Genomic DNA, 23,169 nt, shown 5'->3' on the forward strand with positions numbered 1-23,169 from the left:
AGGAGAGCGCCGGCCATACAGGGGATCCCTGAACGGAGAAGACACCGAGAAGGCAGGTAAGGTCCCCACCGGTGTCCTGTAAGCACTAACCCGGCTATTCAGTCGGGCTGTTCGGGACCGCCGCGGTGAAATCGCGGCGGTCCCGAACAGCCCGACTGAACAGCCGGGTTAGTGTCACTTTCCCTTCAGACGCGGCGGTCAGCTTTGATCGCCTCGTCTGAAGGGTTAATACAGGGCATCACCGCGATCGGTGATGTCCTGTATTAGCCGCGGGTCCCGGCCGTTGATGGCCGCAGGGACCGCCGCAATAGGGGTGTATTCGCCGTATAAGACGCACCGACTTTTCCCCCCCAGTTTTGAGGAAGAAAAAGTGCGTCTTATACGGCGAAAAATACGGTATATAAAAAAAATATATATATATATATAGAATATTGCGATAATAACATAACAATAAAAAATAACATTATAAGTAAATAAGCATAATTTATTAGTATGGTATAACACCCTAGGACAACACAAACTTACACAGATTTAAGGTGTTTTTTTCCTTTTTTTCTTTTAATAAGTATTTAGACCTTAAAGCGGTTGGTTTATCAGTCTCATTCACACCAAACACACCACACTCCACCCTGAGAGAACCCCTTTCCTCAAAGAATCGGCACTTTTTTTCTATAAATTTTTTTTATATTCAAAATAGGTACAGATAAAAGAAAGAAAAAAAAACAATAAAATAAATATATACTTCATTTTATTTCTTTACCATCGTTTTACTGACGTGCAGAATAAAGTTATTTTTACACCTGTGAACGTTGTAAAAAAAAATTGAAGAAAAAATAAGGTAAGGTGGAATTGCATTTTTGTTTCAATGCCTGCCACTCAGGTTTTTCCATACATAATATAGTACATTTAATGGTACCTTTAACCCCTTAAGGACTCAGGATTTTTCCGTTTTTGCACTTTCGTTTTTTCCTCCTTACCTTTTAAAAATCATAACCCTTTCAATTTTCCACCTAAAAATCCATATTATGGCTTATTTTTTGCGTCGCCAATTCTACTTTGCAGTGACATTAGTCATTTTACCCAAAAATGCACGGCGAAACGGAAAAAAAATCATTGTGCGACAAAATTGAAAAAAAAACGCCATTTTGTAACTTTTGGGGGCTTCCATTTCTACGCAGTGCATATTTCGGTAAAAATTACACCTTATCATTATTCTGTAGGTCCATACGGTTAAAATGATACCCTACTTATATAGGTTTGATTTTGTCGCACTTCTGGAAAAAATCATAACTACATGCAGGAAAATTTATACGTTTAAAAATGTCATCTTCTGACCCCTATAACTTTTTTATTTTTCCACGCACAGGGCGGTATGAGGACTCATTTTTTGCGCCGTGATCTGAAGTTTTTATCGGTATGATTTTTGTTTTGATCGGACTTTTTGATCACTTTTTATTCATTTTTTAATGGTATAAAAAGTGACCAAAATACGCTTTTTTGGACTTTGGAATTTTTTTGCGCGTACGCCATTGACCGTGCGGTTTAATTAATGATATATTTTTATAGTTCGGACATTTACGCACGCGGCGATACCACATATGTTTTTTTTTTTTTATGGGAAAAGGGGGGTGATTCAAACTTTTATTAGGGAAGGGGTCAAATGACCTTTATTAACACTTTTTTTTTACATTTTTTTTGCAGTGTTATAGGTCCCATAGGGACCTATAACACTGCACACACTGATCTCCTATGCTGATCACTGGCGTGTATTAACACGCCTGTGATCAGCATTATCGGCGCTTGACTGCTCCTGCCTGGATCTCAGGCACAGAGCAGTCATTCGTCGATCGGACACCGAGGAGGCAGGTAAGGGCCCTCCCGGTGTCCGATCAGCTGTTCGGGACGCCGCAATTTCACCGCGGCGGTCCCGAACAGCCCGACTGAGCAGCCGGGATACTTTCAGTTTCACTTTAGAAGCGGCAGTCAGCTTTGACCGCCGCTTCTAAAGGGTTAATACTGCACATCGCCGCGATCGGCGATGTGTGGTATTAGCCGCGGGTCCCGGCCGTTGATGAGCGCCGGGACCGAAGCGATATGATGCAGGATCGCGGCGCGATCGCGCTTCATATCGCGGGAGCCGGCGCAGGATGTAAATATACGTCCTGCGTCGTTAAGGGGTTAAAAATACATACTATCTCACAAAAAAAGCCTACATATGTGTATGTTGAGGATTATGGCTCTTGGAAAACAGGGAAATAAAATACAAAAATGCCATTGCCAATAATAGTGGTGGGAGGAAAGGTTTAAATGGCCACTGTCAAACTTTTTATATGTTGTTACTGATGAAAATGAAAGACCTTTTGTAATATGGTTGTTTAAAAAAATTAGAATCGTTAGTAAAGAAAACAACTGCTGAAAATCCCACCACTAGGTGTCCCCGTACCAACTGGGACACTAACCAGTCCTGCAGCAGCACCAGGCTTGTCCATAAGTCATGGACAAGAGATGACTGATGGACAGACACATGAGCAGACACACCAATCCCCTCCCACCACAAGGGAGGGACACGCCCCCTTCCACTGAGAGGATTTCTAACACTGTGAGCTAATGAAAAGAGGGATTTTTATAATAATTACTAGCTGAGTACCCGGCACTGCCTGGTTTTTCCTACCTTATCCTTGTGGGGGAGGAAAAGCAACAAAGGAGGAAGCTTTTGTCCTCTCATCCTGTCCTTAAATCCTGATGCCATATCCCCTCCTCATATTCCGACCCCAAATCCCCTCCTCATATTCCAACCTCATATCCCGTCCTCATATCCCAACCTTATATCCCATCCTCATATGCCGTCCCTATATCCCATCCCAATATCTAATCCTCATATCCCGTCCTCATATCCCATCCTCATATCCCGTCCCCATATCCCATCCTCATATCCTGTCCTCATATCCCATCCTCATATCCCGACCTCATATCCTGACCTCATATCCCCACCTCATATCCCATCCCCATATCTAATCTTCATATCCTGTCCTCATATCCCGACCTCATATCCCATCCCCATATCCCATCCCCATATCCAGTCCTCATATCCCGTCCTCAAATCCCGTCCCAATATCCTGTCCTCATATCTAATCCTCATTTCTAATCCTCATATCCCGTCCTCAGGTGGGGCTGAGTTGTGGTGAAGATATTGTAAGCTAAAAATAAAAGGGGTATGGTTTAAAGGGTGGGCGTGAGTCTTTGCAAGATGAGGTATGGAATGCATGGAGGGTGTGGCTTGCCAGCCAGACTGACGCATTCACCAGGAGATGCAGAGCAGAGCTTATGGAGTATGGCACCAAAAGTCCTATATACTTGCAGGGCACTTGAAACAAAAACCCCATCCTTCACATATGGGGGTAGGTTAGGGGTTAATTTAACTATTATATATTTTTATTTGACATATAAGTAACATAAGACCAAGTATTAGCAAAATATCTCCAGCCAAACTAAAGTTATGCTGGAACATACATTTCCCATAGATTTGCATTGGACTTTAAACAAACACCCCGACCCTGGCAAGAAAGGGTAAGTTAGGGTTAAATTAACTATCATATATTTTTATTGGACATATAAGTAACATGTGACCGAGTATTATCGTAGTAGTATGGAAGCATCAGTAGTAGTATGGAAGTTATGCATTAGCATATATTTCCCATAGACTTGTATGGGACTTTAAATAAAAACCCTGACCCTCGCAAATGGGGGTAAGTAAGGGTTAAATTACCTATCCTATGTTTGTTGTAACGTGTACAAAGTTTCATGTTAATATCTTTAGCTGTTTGGATGTGATACTGGAACATACATACATACATACACATACACACACATTGAGTTTTATATATATAGATATGTGATAGAGGGATAAAAATTAAATGTACATGATCAGGATTTTTTTTTCTTCTGTGGGAGCTGACAGGTACGCTATAAGTGTGAATAGAACATTATAACAGTTCATGGTGGCCTCAGTTGAAAATAGATCAACTTTATGTAAGAAGAAACCTTATTTATGGAATTAGGAGAATTAACTGACATTTTCAGGAATATCCTGCATAAGGAGAAAGTAAAAGTTCTATATCTTGACCAGTCAGAAGCGACCGACCAATAGCAGATTGGGGTTGGCTTAAAGTTCGGTTCCCCCGTTCTGCCCACCCACGGTAGTAAGGGCAGAACGGTGGGAACTGTGGTGTGACCGGCGGCTGTGGAGGTCCCTTACCTGTGGCGATCGGCGGGCGGCGATCCTCTCCCTGGTGCGGTGTGCAGCGATCCTGCTGACTACAGAAGCCGGTGAGTTGTTTCCTAACAACATCTGGAGGGCTACAGTTTGGAGACCACTATATAGTGGTCGCTAAACTGTAGCCCTCCAGATGTTGCAAAACTACAACTCCCAGCATGCCCAGACAGCTGTTTGCTGCATGGGCATGCTGGGATTTGTAGTTTTGCAACAGCTGGAGGGCTACAGTTTGGAGATCACTGTGCAGTGGTCTCTAAACTGTGGCCTTCTAGATCTTGCAAAACTATAACTCCCATCATGCCCACACAGCAGTTTGCTGTCTGGGCATACTGGGATTTGTAGTTTTGCTACATCTGGAGGGCCACAGTTTGGAGATCACTGTGCGGTGGTTTCTAAACCATGGCCCTCTAAATCTTGCAAAACTACAACTCCCAGCATGCACGAACAGCAAACAGCTGTCTCGCCATGTTGGGAGTTGTAGTTGCGTACCAGCAGCTGTTGCATAACTACATCTCCCAGCATGCCCTTCGGCGATCAGTACATGCTGGGAGTGGTAGTTTTGCAACAGCTGGAGGCACACTGGTTGGAAATTACTGAGTAAGGTAACAGAACCTAACTGAAGGTTTTCCAACCAGTGTGCCTCCAGCTGTTGCAAAAGTACAACTCCCAGCATGCACGGTCTGTCAGTGCATGCTGGGAGTTATAGTTTTGCAACAGCTGGAGGTTTGCAGGGCACATTCACACAGGCGGGTTTACAGTGAGTTTCCTGCTTCAAGTTTGAGCTGTTTGGGAATCACTGGCGTGGAATACCCCTATGTCCACCCCTATGCAATCCCTAATTTAGTCCTCAAATGCGCATGTTGCTCTCTCACTTCGCAGCCCTGTCATATTTCAAGGCAACAATTTAGGGCCACATATGGGGTACTTCTGTACTATTTCTGTACAAATTTTGGGGGGCTTTTTCTCCTTTTACCCCTTATGAAAAGGAAAAGTTGGGGTCTACACCAGCCTGTTAGTGCAAAAAAAAAAAAAATTTACACTAACATGTTGGTGTTGTCCCAAACTTTTTATTTTCACAAAAGGTAAAAGGAAAAAAAGACCTCCAAAATTTGTAAAGCAACTTCTCCTGAGTACAGAACTACCCCATATGTGGGCGTAAAATGCTCTGCGGATGCACAACAAGGCTCAGGAGTGAGAGCGCACCATGTACATTTGAGGCCTAAATTGGTGATTTGCACAGGTGTGGCTGATTTTACAGTGGTTTTGACATAAACGCAAAAAAAGAAATACCCACGTGTGACCCCATTTTGGAAACTACACCCCTCACGAAATGTAACAAGGGGTATAGTGAGCCTTAACACCCCACAGGTGTTTGACGAATTATCGTTAAAGTTGGATGGGAAAAGAAAAAAAAATGTTTTAACTAAAATGCTGGTGTTACCCTAAAGTTTTCCTTTTCACAAGGGAAAATAGGAAAAAAAGCCCCCCAAAAATTTGTAACCCCATTTCCTCTGAGTAAGAACATACCCCATATGTGGATGTAAAGTGCTCTGTGGGCGAACTACAATGCTCAGAAGAGAAGGAGCACCATTGGGCTTTTGAAAAGAAAATTTGTCAGGAATTGAAGGCCACGTGTGTTTACAAAGCCCCCATAGTGACAGAACAATGGACCCCCACATGTGACCCCATTTTGAAACTACACCCCTCACATAATGTAATAAGGGGTACAGTGAGCATTTACATCCCACAGGTGTCTGACAGATTTTTGGAACAGTGGTCCGTGAAAATGAAAAATGTAATTTTTTATTTGCACAGCCCACGGTTCCAAAGATCTGTCAAACGCCAGTAGGGTGTAAATGCTCACTGCACCCCATATTACATTTTGTGAGGGGTGTAGTTTCCAAAATTGGGTCACACGTTGGGGGGGTCCACTGTTCTGGCACCACGGGGGGCTTTGTCAACGCACATTCCATTCTATTCCAACCAAATCCTCTCTCCAAAAGCTCAATGGCGCTCCTTCTCTTATGAGCATTGTAGTGCGCCAGCAGAGCACTAGACGTCCACATATGTGGTATTTTTATACTCAGAAGAAATGGGGATACAAATTTTGTGGGGCCTTTTCTCCTATTACCCCTTGTAATAAAAAAAATTGTGGGGGGGGGGGGGGGGGACTGCATTTTAGTGGGAAATTTTTTTTTATTTACACATCCGACTTTAACGAAAAGTCGTCAAACACCTGTGGGGTGTTAAGGCTCACTGTACCCCTTGTTACGTTCCTTGAGGGGTGTAGTTTCTGAAATAGTATGCCATGTGTTGTTTTTTTCTGGTTCTGGCACCATAGGGGCTTCCTAAATGCGACATACCCCCCAAAAACCATTTCAGCTAAATTTGCTTACCAAAAGCCAAATGTGACTCCTTCTCTTCTGAGCATTGTAGTACGCCAGTGGATGGGGGTCCACTGTTCTGGCACCACGGGGGGCTTTGTCAACGCACATTCCATTCTATTCCAACCAAATTCTCTCTCCAAAAGCTCAATGGCGCTCCTTCTCTTCTGAGTATGTATTGTAGTGCGCCAGCAGAGCACTTGACATCCACACATGGGGTATTTCCATACTCAGAAGAGATGGGGTTACAAATTTTGGGGGACATTTTCTCCTATTACCCCTTCAAAAAATGTAACATTTGGGGAAAAACCTGAATTTTAGTGAAAAAAAAAATGTATATACACATCCAACTTTAACGGATAGTCGTCAAACACCTGTGGGGTGTTAAGGCTCACTGTACCCCTTGTTACGTTCCTTGAGGGGTTTAGTTTCCAAATGAGTATGCTATGTGGGTTTTTTTTTTTTGCTGTTCTCGCACCATAGGGCATTCCTAAATGTGACATGCCCCCCAAAACCCATTTCAGAAAAATTCACTGTGCAAAATCCCATTGTCGCTCATTCCCTTTTGAGCCCTCTAGTGCACCCACAGAGCACTTGACATACACATGTGAGATATTTCCTTACTCAAGAGAAATTGAGTTACAAATTGTAGCGCAATTTATCTCCTTATACCCCTTTTAAAAATACAAAAACTGGGTCTACAAGAACATGCAAGTGTAAAAAGGGAAGATTTTGAATTTTCTGCTTCACTTTGCTGCTATTCCTGTGAAACACCTAAAGGGTTAACACACTTACTGAATGTCATTTTGAATACTTTGAGGGGTGCAGTTTTTATAATGGGGTCAATAATGGGGTATTTCTAATATGAAGGTCCTTCAAATCCACTTCAAAACTGAGCTGGTCCCTGAAAAATTCCGATTTTGAAAATTTTGTGAAAAATATTCACATTTTTCATCAAATTTTGGAATGAAATTATGCAAGAATCGACGAAAATTTACCACTAACATAAAGTAGAATATGTCACGAAAAAACAATCTCGGAATCAGAATGAAAAGTAAAAGCATCCCAGAGTTATTAATACTTAAAGTGACAGTGGTCAGTTGTGCAAAAAATGTCCTGGTCCTTAAGGTGAAAATGGGCTGGGTCATTAAGTGGTTAAAGGGGTACTCCAGTGGAAAACAAATGTTTTCAAATCAACAGGTGCCAGAACGTTATACAGATTTGTAAATTACTTCTATTTCAAGATCTTAATCCTTTCAGTACTTATCAGCTGCTGTATACTACAGAGGAAGTGTGTAGTTTTCCCAGTCTGACCACTGTGCTCTCTGCTGCCTCCTCTGTCTGTGTCAGGAACTGTCCAGAGCAGGAGAGGTTTGCTATGGGAATTTGCTTCTACTCTGGACAGTTGTAAAGCTGCCTGATCCATTGTGAAAAACTAAGGCTACTTTCACACTGTGAAAGTAGCTCCGTTACAAACGGACATGTGGTGAAGGTGTGATGAGGGCAGATGTTATCCCCCTAGGGGCAGATGGCATTAACCCCTTGTATTCGTAACGCCAGGGCATGGTTACCTCTGCACCACCCGAGGTATGGCCACTGATTCCTGGGCTAGGCGCTGGGCATATAATGATTCCGAAGCCAAGTTATGGAACAACGGCAGCTTTACTGAGACAGACAGATGGAATAGTCTTTACAGCTCAGTTAGGCCCAAGAAAATGACCAGTGACTTAGGAGACTCGGTTGGACTTGTAGTAGACTTGGCTGAATTATGCAGACCAACACTGAATTTAGACAGACTTGACTGACTTTACTAGGATTGACTAGACTTCACCCCTTGTGTAGCTTACTAGGCTTTGACGTTCACTTGTGGGGCACTTGGTTAGTGGAAGCGTGGTTGTGTGGTTAGGCCTTGGGTCTCTTCAGGATACCAAAAATATATAAGAGAGCGCTCCATAGCGTAAAACCGACTGGGTAGATATTGGTAGAAGGATTTTTTTCAAGCCTCTTACCCCAGGTGGTTGTGTGAACTGAACTCACACACAACAATGGACAGCGTATAAGGATTGTTAGATCCCGGTCTGCAGCCTCCCAACCAAGTAGATAGAGACAAATGGACCTTTATTGCATTTTAATAAATCTTTTATACTCACCTGATGTGCCTGTTCCGAGTCAGCAACGCAAAAGACCCACTGCACCTTTGAAGTCCATTTGTCTCTTCAGGACACCAGACATTCTCAGGTCTTGACTGTTCTGTTCCTCAGACTCATCTCTACTCACTGAACTAGTTCCTCCCTTAGTTTATATAGGAGGTCTTTTGGGGAGTCCCATAGGTCACCACACAAGTCACCTGGTCACTGACACCTTCCCTGGTTACATAGGCTTAGCAACAATATTTAAAGACACACATGCCTCAAAAGATTAACCATCACATAACATAAGAAAATATTGCATATTTAATGCTTGACAGTCCATTAGAGGGATGTGGACCAAGGGGACACTGCAATAGAGTCCACCAGACAGGACAGCAAGGTTACAGGGGTGCAACTCCCGTACTGGGCCACCACAGACATTAAGGGCTCTTTTTTTTTTCACTTTGACCACCCTTAATGTCCGTTATTGTAACAGAGCCTAATGGGAGTTATAACGGGCAAAGAGGATCCCATTCACTTAAATGGAATTCCTCTAACATCTGTTATAACTCCCGTTATTGCGGCCAAAGATAGCGGGGGGGGGGGGAAGACGTTGCATGCACAAATTTTTCACTCGCTATCTTCCTAACGGACGTCACCTACCAGGCACAAACAGTAGTGTGAAAGGAGCCTAACAGGGCATGAGAGTGATTTGTGATGTTGTTTCATTTAGCTCACAGGGGGTTATCTAAACTGGATACAACCATAGAAAACTGTAGTGAGAACTTGAGGTCTGTACTGGTTGTGCACATATTTGGTTCCATTAGCTGACAGCAAGCAGAGGTCATGAACATAGTAAGGAATTGAAATGCAAAGCATATTAGAATAATATAGTACTTCTCATTTTACAGTAAATAAGGTTAATTTACATAAAAGAGGAAATTCTCTCTAACAGGATAATCATGTTGGAAAAATATGTCGTCTGTTATGAGAAATTTCTGGGCTTAGACAGTTTCCCCCCTGTGCACCGATGTTATTCACGTGTAGTGCACCGTGCCTGTCCTAGCTATTAGTGTGCATCAGACCTGTGTACAAGCCTCTGTTCCAAACTCACGACAGGTCCAGACTGGAAGAAAATTATGTTTTTCAGCGGCTGTTACTATTTCACAACCCAGACCAACCAGATACCACAGGAAGATTAATAAGGAGACAAACAACCTGAGTAAGGGAAAAATACAGCTCTGTAGGCAGGTCTCCTAAAAGGGAGCAACATCTAAGGATGATCTTTAAAATGTCTTAATTACGCAAATATCTTGTCTATATATGTAGCTTTGATGTAATTCATTTGACCCAATGTGCCCCTGTATAATTCTGGGTAGCCTAGTTTTAGGCCTCCAGTATCTTTGCCCCAGTGGCATGCCATCTAGAGTATGATGGCCCAAAGGCATATTATGCAGTTCCTGGTTGCCCAGAGGGATGCCCTTCACCCTTGATGGCGCAAAGACATAGCATCCAGTCCTTTATGTCCCAGGCACAAACCATTCAGTTCCTAGTGGTTCAGGGGCTGAACTTCAGCCACATACAGTCCAGTTCTTGATGGCTTAACCCCCTTAAGTCTTCAGGGACTGGACTGTATGTGGCTGAAGTTCAGTCCCTGAACCACTTGGAACTTAATGGTATGTGTCTGGGACATAAAATATCCAACCAAAACTAATGTATCCCCTATGTACAGAATAGGGGAAAAGTAGCTGATCACGGAGGATCTGACCACTGGGACCCCCGCAATCTCCGGAATGGGATCCCGATGATAAGCATGTTCGGTAGACGGCATGCGCTCCATTCTTTTCTGTGGCAGTGCCGGAGATGCCCGAGCACTGTACTTAGGACTCTTCGGCGTTCCCATAGAAATAAATGGAGCACATGCCATCTATTGCCCACGCTCCTCACTGGGAGCCAGGGTCTGATTCTGGAGATCACTGGGGGCCCCAGCGGTCAGACTGCCCACAAACAATCCTGTGGATAGGGGATAAGTTAGTTTTGGCTAGACAATTCCTTTAAGGGCACACTGTCTAGTTACTGAGTGGCACAAAGTTTAGCTTCATGTGTTCAATGTGTCATTGCACTTATAGCTAATGGTCTGACTTAGTATCTAATCTCTGATGGTCCAGTGGCTGACCACTTGTGATCCAGTAGCACAATATCCATGAATTGTTGCCGAGTGGCACAGTATCCACTTCCTGGTGGTGTAGCAAGATTGTATCTAAATATGCAAGGACACTTTACACCTAAGGTGCCCTTCTACATGAGGGAATTTATCAGCCCCATGTAAAAAAAAAAAAACAGCAAATGATGAACAAGCAAATGTGTAGTCCTATAAATCGTCATTTGCTGACAATAATGAAAGTAAACGTCTGCATGAACAATCCAGAGAACACTCATGTGGCCATTCACTCACAATATTTGGCCCAATGGGTCCTTTCACTGAGTGCCAATTGCCTTTTACATAGTCGACTTGTATTGGCCATTTTTTTGCCATGTAGAAGAAACTTTTGTGAGTTGTGGCCTAAGGATCTGCTGCTCATGCATTTATTTGTGAACCAGTGGAACAACATTAAGTTCCTAGTAACATTTTGTCCAGAAACTGGTGGCCTAGGGGCATGCTGCTAATAAACACAGCTTAGCAACTGTTATGCCGAGCGCTCCGGGTCCCTGCTCCTCCCCGGAGTGCTCGCGGCGTTCTCCTCTCTGCAGCGCCCCGGTCAGACCCGCTGACCGGGAGAGCTGCACTGACACTGCCGACGGGGATGCGATTCGCATAGCGGGACGCGCCCGCTCGCGAATCGCATCCCAAGCTACTTACCTGTCCCGGTCCCCGGCTGTCACGCTCTGGCGCGTGGCTCCGCCCTCTAGGGCGCGCGCGCGCCAGCTCTCTAAGATTTAAAGGGCCAGTGCACCACTGATTGGTGCCTGGCCCAATCACTGTAATTAGCTCCCACCTGCTCCATGTCCATATAACCTCACTTCCCCTTCCCTGTATTGCCGGATCTTGTTGCCTTGTGCCAGTGAAAGTGTTTTGTGTATGTCCCAAGCCTGTGTTCCAGACCTTCTGCTGTTGCCCCTGACTACGACCCTTGCTGCCTGCCCTGACCTTCTGCTACATCCGACCTTGCTCTTGCCTTGTCCTTCTGTACCGCGCCTGTCTCAGCAGTCAGAGAGGTTGAGCCGTTACCGGTGGATACGACCTGGTTGCTACCGCCGCAACAAGACCATCCCGCTTTGCGGTGGGCTCTGGTGAATACCAGTAGCGACTTAGAACCGGTCCACCGGTACGGTCCACACCAATCCCTCTCTGACACAGAGGATCCACCTCCAGCCTGCCGAATCCTAACACTAATCTGGCCTTGATGGGTCATTGTAAGTGTCCAGTATGCAACCACTTTGTAAGTGTCCAGTATGCAACCACTTTAAAGATACATTAGGCTCTTCAGTAAAGAATACTGTACATAGCCTTTATGTGTAATGTCATCTTATGTTTTGGAAATATTTTAGTAACGGAGATTGAAAAAAATTTAAAAAAAACTGTGTGGAGGAAATTTGGAACAGTTGCCCATAGCAACAAATTAGACGGTTTCCTTTATTTTTCAAATATTAAAGAAGCAATCTGATTGGTTGCTATATGCAACTGCACCACTCTTCCTCTGCACAGGTTTAGATACATTTCTTTTCAGGAGTCTGGGAATGCTGGGTAGACATCTGTTTCTCTTAGTACGTTATGGAATTTTTACAAGGAGCTCTGCTGTGAAGCCCACTGCAGACACTCCAGTCTGAGTAGAAAAATAACTTAATGGCTTCCATTAGCACTTGGGATCCGGGTGGAATGTACCGTGTAGTAATACTTGGAGTTGTTTGCATTTTCAGAACATTCTGCTCCTGTGAGGTAACACATCCGTCTTCTGTACACACTTATAGGAAAACAGTAGCACGTATAGAGCGAGCAGGCCGCAGATCTTCAGGCCAACATCTTGTGTTCATAATTGTTCTTAGAATAATAAAAAAAGATGTAGTGAGGAGGTTATGACCCCACATATAATATAGAGGGATGCGTAACAACAGATGTTATTGGTTACTGCTACATATTTATAGAAATGCATGCCCAAACCCAGGATCACTCTTGGGGCAGTCTTCTGCTTGGCTAATGTATCTAAGCCTATCATATGTGATACAAAAATAGAGAAACACAGCCGCACATCCACCATTTGTATTTTGATCTACTTGCTTCACAGCATAATTTAAAAAACTAACAGGTTGTTAGTATACATTTTGATCAAAAATTACAAGCCATGTCAAGGCCACCTAGTCAGAGTGGGTCCCCAATTAAACACTGGCATAGCGCCGGGCGGCGACCACTGCCTCCCAGACACCAAGCCCACAGGTTGAACGACCCAGTGGCCAGGCAGCCCCACTACATGTTACTTTTTGAATTTATGCTGAGAAGCAAGTAGATCAAAATACAAATTGTGGATGTGCGGCTGTGTTTCTTTTTCTCTTTGGGTTTAACAATTGTAGTCTCTCCCCTCTTTCATTGCCAGCGCTCTGCTCCACTCATTCGGCCCAGGCATTTTTAATCAGCAGGAGACTGCATTAGGGTTATCTCCTAACATTCTCCCAGCCCTCTGGCAGGGAGCACATGGTAGGTGTTCACACTGGTGTGGTGCTCTGCGGCGATCATTGTTACTGTGATGCTTTGTCTGTGAGATGGGTTGGCCCGGAGCCAGGGGCTTGGTCGGGCAGCAGTGGGGCTACCTGGCCACTGGGTCATTCCCCTTGTGGGCATGGTGTCGTGGGGGCGGTGGTCACCGCCTGGCACTACACCAATGTTAGGTTAGGGACCCATTCTAAATAGGTGGTCTTGACGTGGCGAGTGGGCTAGTACTTTTTGATCAAAATGTACACTAACAACCTGTTAGTTTTTGAATTTATGCTCAGAAGCAAGTAGATCAAAATACAAATTGTGGATGTGCGGCTGTGTTTCTTTTTCTCTTTGTGTTCTATCATATGTGATACTGTCAGCTGAGCTGTTCTATCTAAGACTATCATTTGTCATATTATCATGCTGAGCTGTGTATCTCCGCCTTTCATGTGTGACACTGTGTTTTTACTTTATATTTAAGGCCATTATGGGAAATACTATAATACTGAGCATAGTATTTAAGCCTTATATGTGTGATATTGTATGCTAAATTAATATATCTCAGCTTAAGATATTTTCACACTATGAGTATTGATCCGTTATTAAACATCCGTTTTCAGTGTAAAAACGTATGTATAATAACGGATGAAATAACAGGTGCTAATGGCTGAATAACGTCCATCAAAATAACGGGCATATTCATCCTTTAAGACACGTTATAACATCCATCATGTACAGCCGTTTTAACACCTCTGCCTACAGACTCCCACAGCCGGGACTAATACTACTCCCATCATGGAACAGACTCTCTTCCATGATAGGGGTTGTAGTACAGTGGCTGAGGGATCGCACCGTGTCTCACTTCTGAGTTATTAAACAGGGGGGCAGATGGCATGCTGCGCTCCCCTGCGATGTACATGTATTTTACTTTCATTTTTAAATTCCCCGCCAGGAGCCCTTAATGGCCGGTATGGATGAGCCATTCAGGGCTCCCGGCGGGGTTTTTAAACTTCAGTGTTCCTTACTGTATAATCACATTCCCTCTTAAGTATATTCATTTTATTTATTGTTTATGTATGATTCGCCCCCCTGCCTGCTGCCCGGTCATCTTCTCATCTTCTAGCACTGTCACAGCGCACATCAGGGACTTGCCATTCCATTCCCTGCTGCTCATCTCCGTATCTGACAGAGGAGCAGCAGAGAGGGGAGGGACCGGTCCCCCCTGTGTGCTATTATAGCGCTCCATTCCCCTCTGCCGCCGGTACCTGACCTGTAACCCCTATGCGCTGCCTCATTCATATATTCCCCACCACCGCCCGTCAGTCTATTCCCCACTGCTCATCTCCGTCGTGTACAGAGTGTTTGGATAACTCTTTTTTGCAGCAGTGTTGCCTTCAGCTGTGAACCTACAGCTTTTGCAAAACTACAACTCCCAGCATGCCCAGACATCCTTTGACTGTCCAGGCATGAGCTTTGCAACACCTGGAAGCATCTGTTTGGTAAAACTCTGTGTTACAGCAGTGTTGCTGCAGGCTGTGTTCCTCCTGCAGCCTTGTCCATCAGCCATCTTGTGCCCATGACCCTTGGACACGCTCATGATGCTGTGGGACTCATCAGTGTCCCAGGAGGTATGGGGACCCCAAGTGGTGGGATTTTCAAAGACAATTTTTGTTATTAAAATGTGAAAATTTTTTAAAGAAGTATATTAGAAAAACTTGTTTTGCTAAGATGTACAACATATAAAAAGTTTTTATATCTGACAGAGCCCATTTAAAGGCATACTCCACTACTTTAGAACTTATATTCTATCCACAGGATAAGGAATAAGTGTCTGATCATGGAAGCGGTCCAACCTTTGGGACCTCTGCAATCTCCTGATTGCCCTGTCCCTCCCTGTGCATGGAGCAGCACATAAGGACACACTCCATGTATTTTGTATAGAAGCACCCGAGATGCATGTGCGCTGTATTCGTGTATCTCCGATGCTCCCATAAACAGTGCATGGAGCACTTGCCGACACGCATGGGCCCAGGGGTCAGACTCCCTGCGATCACACACTTATTCCCTATGTCCTCTAAAGTAGTGGAGTGCCCCTTTAACCTGGAGCCGGATGCTGAGATGGTTGCAGCCTAATACAATGCACCACAAAAATACTGATGTGTATTCACACGACAGATTTGTTGCAGAAATTTCTGCAACTTAAAACTCTCTTGCATTCATCTGGATGAATTTTATTTCTCCAGCATACCCATGGAAGTACAAACCTCTTTTTGACTAAATCAACAGTGACAGACATTTCAAATTGCAAATCTGGTGTGTGTGTGTGTGTGTGAATATACCCTTGTGGTGTCTCTGCAGGGGGGCTAATAAATAGTTAGATAAAGTTCTTAAAAATATTTAAGAAACAAAATAATAACAAAGAAAAAACATTTGACAATGTATCCCCTAAAAGAATAAATGGAATAAAATTCTATCAAAAAGTACCTCAAAAGGATACTAGAGCTCGGTCCGCAAACTAACCACCCATAAAGTTAATAGTCTCAGAATATGGTGACATTTTTTTTAGCAGTAAAACATAATGAATAATAATAATTTGGAATTTAATTAACATCTCATTTGTACTGCACAATGAACTCTGTAAAACTAAAAACCCCCAAAAATGTTTTTTTTATTCCACCCTATTAAAAATATTGGTGTACCTGTCGTTAACAAAAATGTTTTATATAATATAGATAATACTATTATATGTATATTTGTAATATACATTGGTTAAAATTGCCTTTGTGTCTCTATGAGGAGTCCAAATACAGGAAGTGTGGGTGGACAAGCAGGGCTCTGTACACTGAGGACAAGCAGGGCACTGTACACTGAAGACAAGCAGGGCTCTGTGCACTGAGGACAAGCAGGGCTCTGTACACTGAGGACAAGCAGGGCTCTGTACACTGAGGACAAGCAGGGCTCTGTACACTGAGGACCAGCAGGGCACTGTACACTGAAGACAAGCAGGGCTCTGTGCACTGAGGACAAGCAGGGCTCTGTACACTGAGGACAAGCAGGACTCTGTACACTGAGGACAAGCAGGGCTCTGTACACTGAGGACAAGCAGGGCTCTGTACACTGAGGACAAGCAGGACTCTGTACACTGAGGACCAGCAGGGCACTGTACACTGAAGACAAGCAGGGCTCTGTGCACTGAGGACAAGCAGGGCTCTGTACACTGAGGACAAGCAGGGCTCTGTACACTGAGGACAAGCAGGGCTCTGTACACTGAGGACAAGCAGGGCTCTGTACACTAAGGACAAGCAGGACTCTGTACACTGAGGACAAGCAGGGCTCTGTACACTGAGGACCAGCAGGGCACTGTACACTGAAGACAAGCAGGGCTCTGTACACTGAAGACAAGCAGGGCTCTGTGCACTGAGGACAAGCAGGGCTCTGTACACTGAGGACAAGCAGGGCTCTGTACACTGAGGACAAGCAGGGCTCTGTACACTGAGGACAAGCGGGGCTCTGTACACTGAAGACAAGCTGGGCTCTGTACACTGAAGACAAGCAGGGCTCTGTAGACTGAAGACAAGCAGGGCTCTGTACACTGAAGACAAGCAGGGCTCTGTACACTGAGGACAAGCAGAGCTCTGTACACTGAGGACAAGCAGGACTCTGTACACTGAGGACAAGCAGGGTTCTGTGCACTGAGGACAAGCAGGGCTCTGTACACTGAGGACAAGCAGGGCTCTGTGCACTGAGGCTCTGTTTCATGGATTGACAACCTAGGAGCGTGCAAAGAGCCCTGCTTGTCCTGCCCTCACTTCTTGTATTTGGACTCCTCACAGACACATACAGGCAATAGCTGCAGTGACAGCATTTTTTCACCCAAAAATATTAAACATTTTTAATCAAAGTATATTACAAATGTACATATCATGGTGTTATCTACATTATATCAAAAGTTTTTGTTAACAACAGGTACATTTTAAACTCCAATAAAAACAATCATTTAGACTACTCTGTCTACAGAAATAAAAAAAAGTTATAGATCTTGAAATCAGGAATGAAAAAAAGTAAAAACACCATTATATGTAGTTATGGAAAACTCTCCTCACAATGATGGGACCTTGTAGTTGGGATGATCGGAGTGGATGAGCATAGGGGCTCTTGATCTAGTGTCAGGACAATCGGGACCATTGATAGGTGTCATTGGAAGAGTGTCCAATCAGCTGGAGATGAGGTCAGCCTCTTTATATAGAGTACAGTTGCTCCCGGGATATTCTTGGCTGGGTGTAGACCACATCCAATAACAACTTGTTTATCCATTTCAAAGGCGTCTTCCTGAAGGGCACACGTGCTGCCAACATTGTGACCATAACAGCCTGTGTGTTATGTAGGGCAAAGGTGCGCTGCCATTCCCAGCCTTGTTTTCCATCCCATGTACCTGCTAAATACCTTTCCTGCTAATGCCTTTTCACCTTGCAGCTATGTCTCAAAGACAACTACGCCCATATTAACAAATTCAGTGCCAACATGCAGTTACTTTTAAGGTGAGCTGCAGTCAAAATACATAATATCAGTACATTGCTTACCCTCCATTAAGCCATTGAAATAAGCATGGCACGATGGAACCCTGTTGCCTGAAAAAAAATCACACATAGCATCTAGAAGGATGGCATATTGTAGCAGGATTTCCAGATAATAGGCATTACTAGTTAGCTGTAGCTATGAAAATGGATCATAAAAAAAAAACTTGGTGTTATGCCACTGGATCACCAAGGACTAGACACAGTAAAATAACCACCAGGGCACCATAGTTCCTGAGATTGACTAGGGATCTGAGATCCATATCACTAGGTTATTGGGGACTACAATGCCAGTAAATAGAAAGGGGATTTGATAATATGCAATTAGGTCATTATGAGGAATAGATGCCATAACTCACCAGGGATAGGACACTGTAAAACTAGTTCACCAGTTATAGTAAATACAATAATAATGGATGACAAGAGTATTTGATAGTATACATAGCATCATGAGATGTCTTAAAGGGGTATTCTGGGCAAAAACATTTTATCCCCTCTCCAAAGGAGAGGGGATAAGATATCTGGGACCCCCAGCGAGACCCCCAGTGAGACCCCCAGCGATCTCCCTGCAGCACCCGCTTTCTATGCGGGCGCTGAATCTCCAGTTTCGGAAACCTCCGGGTTTCCGGGACTGGGGACGTCACGCCACGCCCCCTCCATTCCCCAGTCCCGGAAACCCGGAGGTTTCCAAAAATGGAGATTCGGCACCCGCATAGAAAGCGGGTGCTGTAGGGAGATGTCGGGGGGGGGGGGTTCAGCAGCGGGCCCCCAGCGATCAGACATCTTATCCCCTATCCTTTGGATAGGGGATAAAATGTTTTTGCCCGGAATACCCCTTTAGATGGTATGCCATTGGATAATCATAGGACTGACTCAATAATATTACACTGGACCACCTGGACCTAGGCACTGGATACAACTTGGTCATCAGGGACTAATGGCTTAAAATGGAGAACACTAAGCCACTGGGATACCAGAGACTAGAGGTCATACCAGGGAGAATACAAAATACTAATGGAAGGGAAGAACATAAGAGAGAATGCCTTATGATTATAAGAGATGTAAATCGTATGAAATTGGGAAATGACAAAAATGAATGATAAAACACTAGACTACCATGAGCCATAAACTAATTCACTGGCAGCTAGACGGCATGGCCCCAAGAGGGCAATGGTGCTCGTATAATAACAATGTCCTGCACTGGTTCCTAATTTCCATCAGAAGACAACCTCATCCAGAGCTGACTTTAGAGCAGATGATTTTTCACTCGAGTTCATATGTTTTTGGGTGGTGATGCACTACTTATTAGTTGGTTTTATTATTATTTTTCTTACCTTTGTTTTAAAGTGCAGTGAAAAATGAACATGCCTATGCCTTATATATGTTTATATATAATAGACTGGGTTCTATTTGCATAGCAAATAATAAGATTTAGATTAGTGTCCCTTTAAGTAACAATTATGCGGTTTACAGTGTTATACACTCCAGTGTGTGTTGGCTCCCCCTAGTGGTAGGAACTAAATGCAATGGTAGTTATGTATTTTTCATGGGTAGAATTTCTGTGCAATAAGAAATCAATTACGTTTCCTATGTTTAAGAATGTTCCTCATTTCATCCTTATTAAATAACGTTTTGAGTTCTTTTCAGGGTTATGACACGAAGATTGCGCAATGACTAAGCTTCTACACGGCTTGTACATTTCTATGAAAAAGGACTATGTTTTACTTCTGTTTATATACCAAACACCTGGATGTCATTTAAATTCTAGACATTAGGCAGGTTCTCAAAGGTGAGGACTAGAGGAAACTATTATATGGGTTTATTGTATTATTTGTAAATATGCTATGCATTGTATTACATGTGGCTCAAAATAATAGTATATCTAATGCATTAACAGCAAATGTCAAATGTAGTGAAACAAGAACTCTGCTGCAGCTTCGTCATATCATAGTGGAAGAAAGGTTCTGTCATAAAAGAAGCTTTCTTATTTATAATCCATAATGCAAACCATCATATTGATCAGGGGAAAAAAAAACTCTGACGTGTTTCGCACTGTTAGTCCTTACTCAGCGCATCTGATCATACAAACAATACTTCTTTCAAAACTCCAACAAACCAATCGCATTTAGCAAACACTGCCGGTCTTATGTTATCCTTGATTTTTTAAAATAATTTTCATGTAAGGCTAAGTTCACATCTGCGCCAGAGATTTGTCCATATCAGAGACAAACAATGGAACTGGATAGTCATTGCACATTGGACACCAACGGGTCCCATTGACTTTATGAATGGGTTCCATAGGGTTTCCAAACCTTAAGAAGACAAGTGACTGATAACAGAGAACAATAGAAGTATATCATATTTCAACTATTATGCAGACACTATATGTCAATGAAAGGTTGGCACTGTCTTCCAGGATATACCACTCTGGGCAAATTGAAAGCTTTTGCATTAGGTGGTAAGTATATAGTCTATGGGCCACCATTTTGCAGCTTATAAGGAAGGATCCCTGACTATATTCTATCATTAGAAAATCAAAATATGGTATTTGTGGAAGGATTCTATGTACCAATATGATACAAGCACTCTATAGTACTGTCGTATATTTTCTATATGGTATTAATAAGAAAAACCCTATAAGGCAGCATTATATATTGATATCATTTCTTTGTACCATAATGGCACTTTATGGTAGTGATATGTTTAAATTCGGCACAGTTATGTATTTACTAAATAGGAACTTTGTGTATGCACTATATGACAGTATTATATTGCCACTATTTAGTACAGTTATTTGGCACTATATGGTGGTATTATTTAGGAAGAACATGCCACAACTGTTTGACCAAGGGTGCATGGATTTAGGTTCAATATGAACACATCCATTTATAGTTTGTTTTTAATGGTTGCTGAGAATAGTTTCTGTATCCAGCCAAGTTTTGCCTGTGAACTTCTGCCAATGTTTAACATACAGGATAAGATATTATACATGTGAAACCCAGTGACTAGTTATTTTATTACTTATCGTACAGGACAGCTCACTTCTCTATCGGGCTGCATCATCTTGTTTTAGAAACTGCTTCTGCATGCAGCCCATTCCTGAAAAGGGAGAAAGGGACCATCAGGGGCTGTATAGAGAATCTGGGCCAAGATATGTGAGTCAGCCAAAAGCTCATCACGCAGCCAGAGAGTGATCAGCCCAGCACAGCCAATCACAGCTCGCCTCATCTTCCCCTTCAGCCAATCACAATGGCCTTGTTGTATGGACTATTGCTGTCTCTGGCTCAGTAACCCGGACTATTTTCACAAAATATTTGGCACTGCTTATTTTCCTTATTTGGGTAACCTACAAGTCAACACTAGGTTATATCCTGATCCCATGGTAAGAAGATAGGAGCCGACACCTGTTATTCAGCCGCCATAAATAACAGGTGTCCGATGTTGTTCACCTTGAAATATGTCAAGAACCCATTCAATGGATATCTTGACCATCAGATAGATAGGCAGATAGACAGATATTGGATGGATGAGCACACTGCTATCCAATGCTCCTGGCAGCTTCTGTGCTGCACCCGGCTCTCTCTTTGCCCCTACCTTACTCCTACCTCTGCATTTCTTGGTCTGACCTTCCTACCATCTTTTTAAAGGGCCAGCGCAAGCATCCTTAATCTCTTTCTCTACCTATACCAGGTAGGTAGACCTGTCCCACCTATATAAGGCAGTAAAGGTGTGCTGTATCTAATCCTGGTACCCTTCTATGACCGGTACCGGCCTCTCTTGACTCTGCTTATGCCTGACCCATGTGTCAACCCACTTACTTTGATTCCACATCTGCCTAAAATCTACCAACTTTTCAATGCTTGACCCAGATTGCTGACTAGGTTTCCTAGTCTGACCCCCTGTTGCCAAGCACCAGTGCCATCTGGCACCAGGTGCCCTAGACCAGCTGCTATCCTTGCAAAGCGACCTGGTACCCTCTAGCAGCTATGTCCAGCTTCTGCATCTTTGAAAAGGAAAAAGAGTGAAAACCTAGAGGATACCTAGACGTTGCTACTGTGCATGGCCCAAAGCCAAACTGGTTGGGTAGTACTGCGGATCCACAACCATTGCCTTCTTTAATAGATTGACATGTTGTGTCGGACAGGGTAATGTGTAATTAACCTTATCATGACGCCAGGGCATGGTTGACCTATACACTACCTGAGGTAGGTCAGCTTCACCTGTGCCAGGCACGGGGCAAATAATCACTCCGACGCAAGGTTACGGATAACTGGTTTGCTTTACTGAGGTTGGAAAGATGGTACAATCCGTTACAGCTCAAATTAGCGTGAAGGACTTGCAGAGTGAACTTAGGGAAGCTTATCGGCTTGCTGGGACTTATAGTTGATTGTGCTGTTTATGACTGATTCAGCCCACGCTATACTTTAGAGACTGGGACTTGACTAAACTTGCTGACTTGAATATATCCCCAAGACTGTAGACTTACCGCAAGGCTTTGACTTTCACCTGGGTAGTGGGGTTCACTGGTAGTTGATGTTATGTTGCTGGATTAGGCCTCAGGCCTCCTTTCAGATCCACCTCACAGACAGACCTCACTCCTCACCAAACTGTACCTCAGCAACAACTCAAGAGAGTGAACTGAACTCTGACCTCACTATATATGGGAGGAATTTAGAGAGATCCCATTGGCCGGATAAGTCACCTGATTCACCACTGCATACTCCCCTTAACAACAAGGTCCTTAGCAACAAGAGATTTGGTCCTTAGCAACATAGATAATACAAAAACATTAACCCTTATGTGACAGTACATTAGACTATGAAATATGGAGAGTTCTGAAGAGAGGGAACCAATGATGGACATTGAGCAGCATCTGACACACAGGATGGGCAGGAGTACAGATGAACACGTGATTCTGTACTGGGTCACCACACACAGACAGAGTAAAAGTAAAGAGAGATATAACAGAAAGGCTATTTAGATTTTCCCGGTTTAATTTCATTGTTGCTACGCCCATTGATCCCTTGTAGTCTCTGGAAATTGGTGGCAAGTGTTTATTTCTCCTGCAGCGCCACCATAGGAGAAGTTAAATATTATACTGTTTCACATTCATAGAAAG

General features: G+C 43.5%; 1 long non-coding RNA gene across 1 annotated transcript in view; it reads right to left on the reverse strand.

The window, feature by feature from the left end:
• The window catches only part of LOC130295509 (uncharacterized), a 34,377-nt gene extending 11,694 nt beyond the window's left edge, over window positions 1-22,683 (reverse strand). Inside the window, exons 1-2 of the long non-coding RNA XR_008848860.1 lie at window positions 22,537-22,683; window positions 21,093-21,149 (exon numbers count right to left, since the gene is read on the reverse strand). This is a non-coding gene — a long non-coding RNA (uncharacterized LOC130295509). The remainder of the gene's footprint in view (window positions 1-21,092; window positions 21,150-22,536) is intronic.
• Window positions 22,684-23,169: the final 486 nt, after the last annotated feature.

Source organism: Hyla sarda, chromosome 11 (genome assembly GCF_029499605.1).
Source record: "Hyla sarda isolate aHylSar1 chromosome 11, aHylSar1.hap1, whole genome shotgun sequence".
Classification (NCBI taxonomy): domain Eukaryota; kingdom Metazoa; phylum Chordata; class Amphibia; order Anura; family Hylidae; genus Hyla; species Hyla sarda.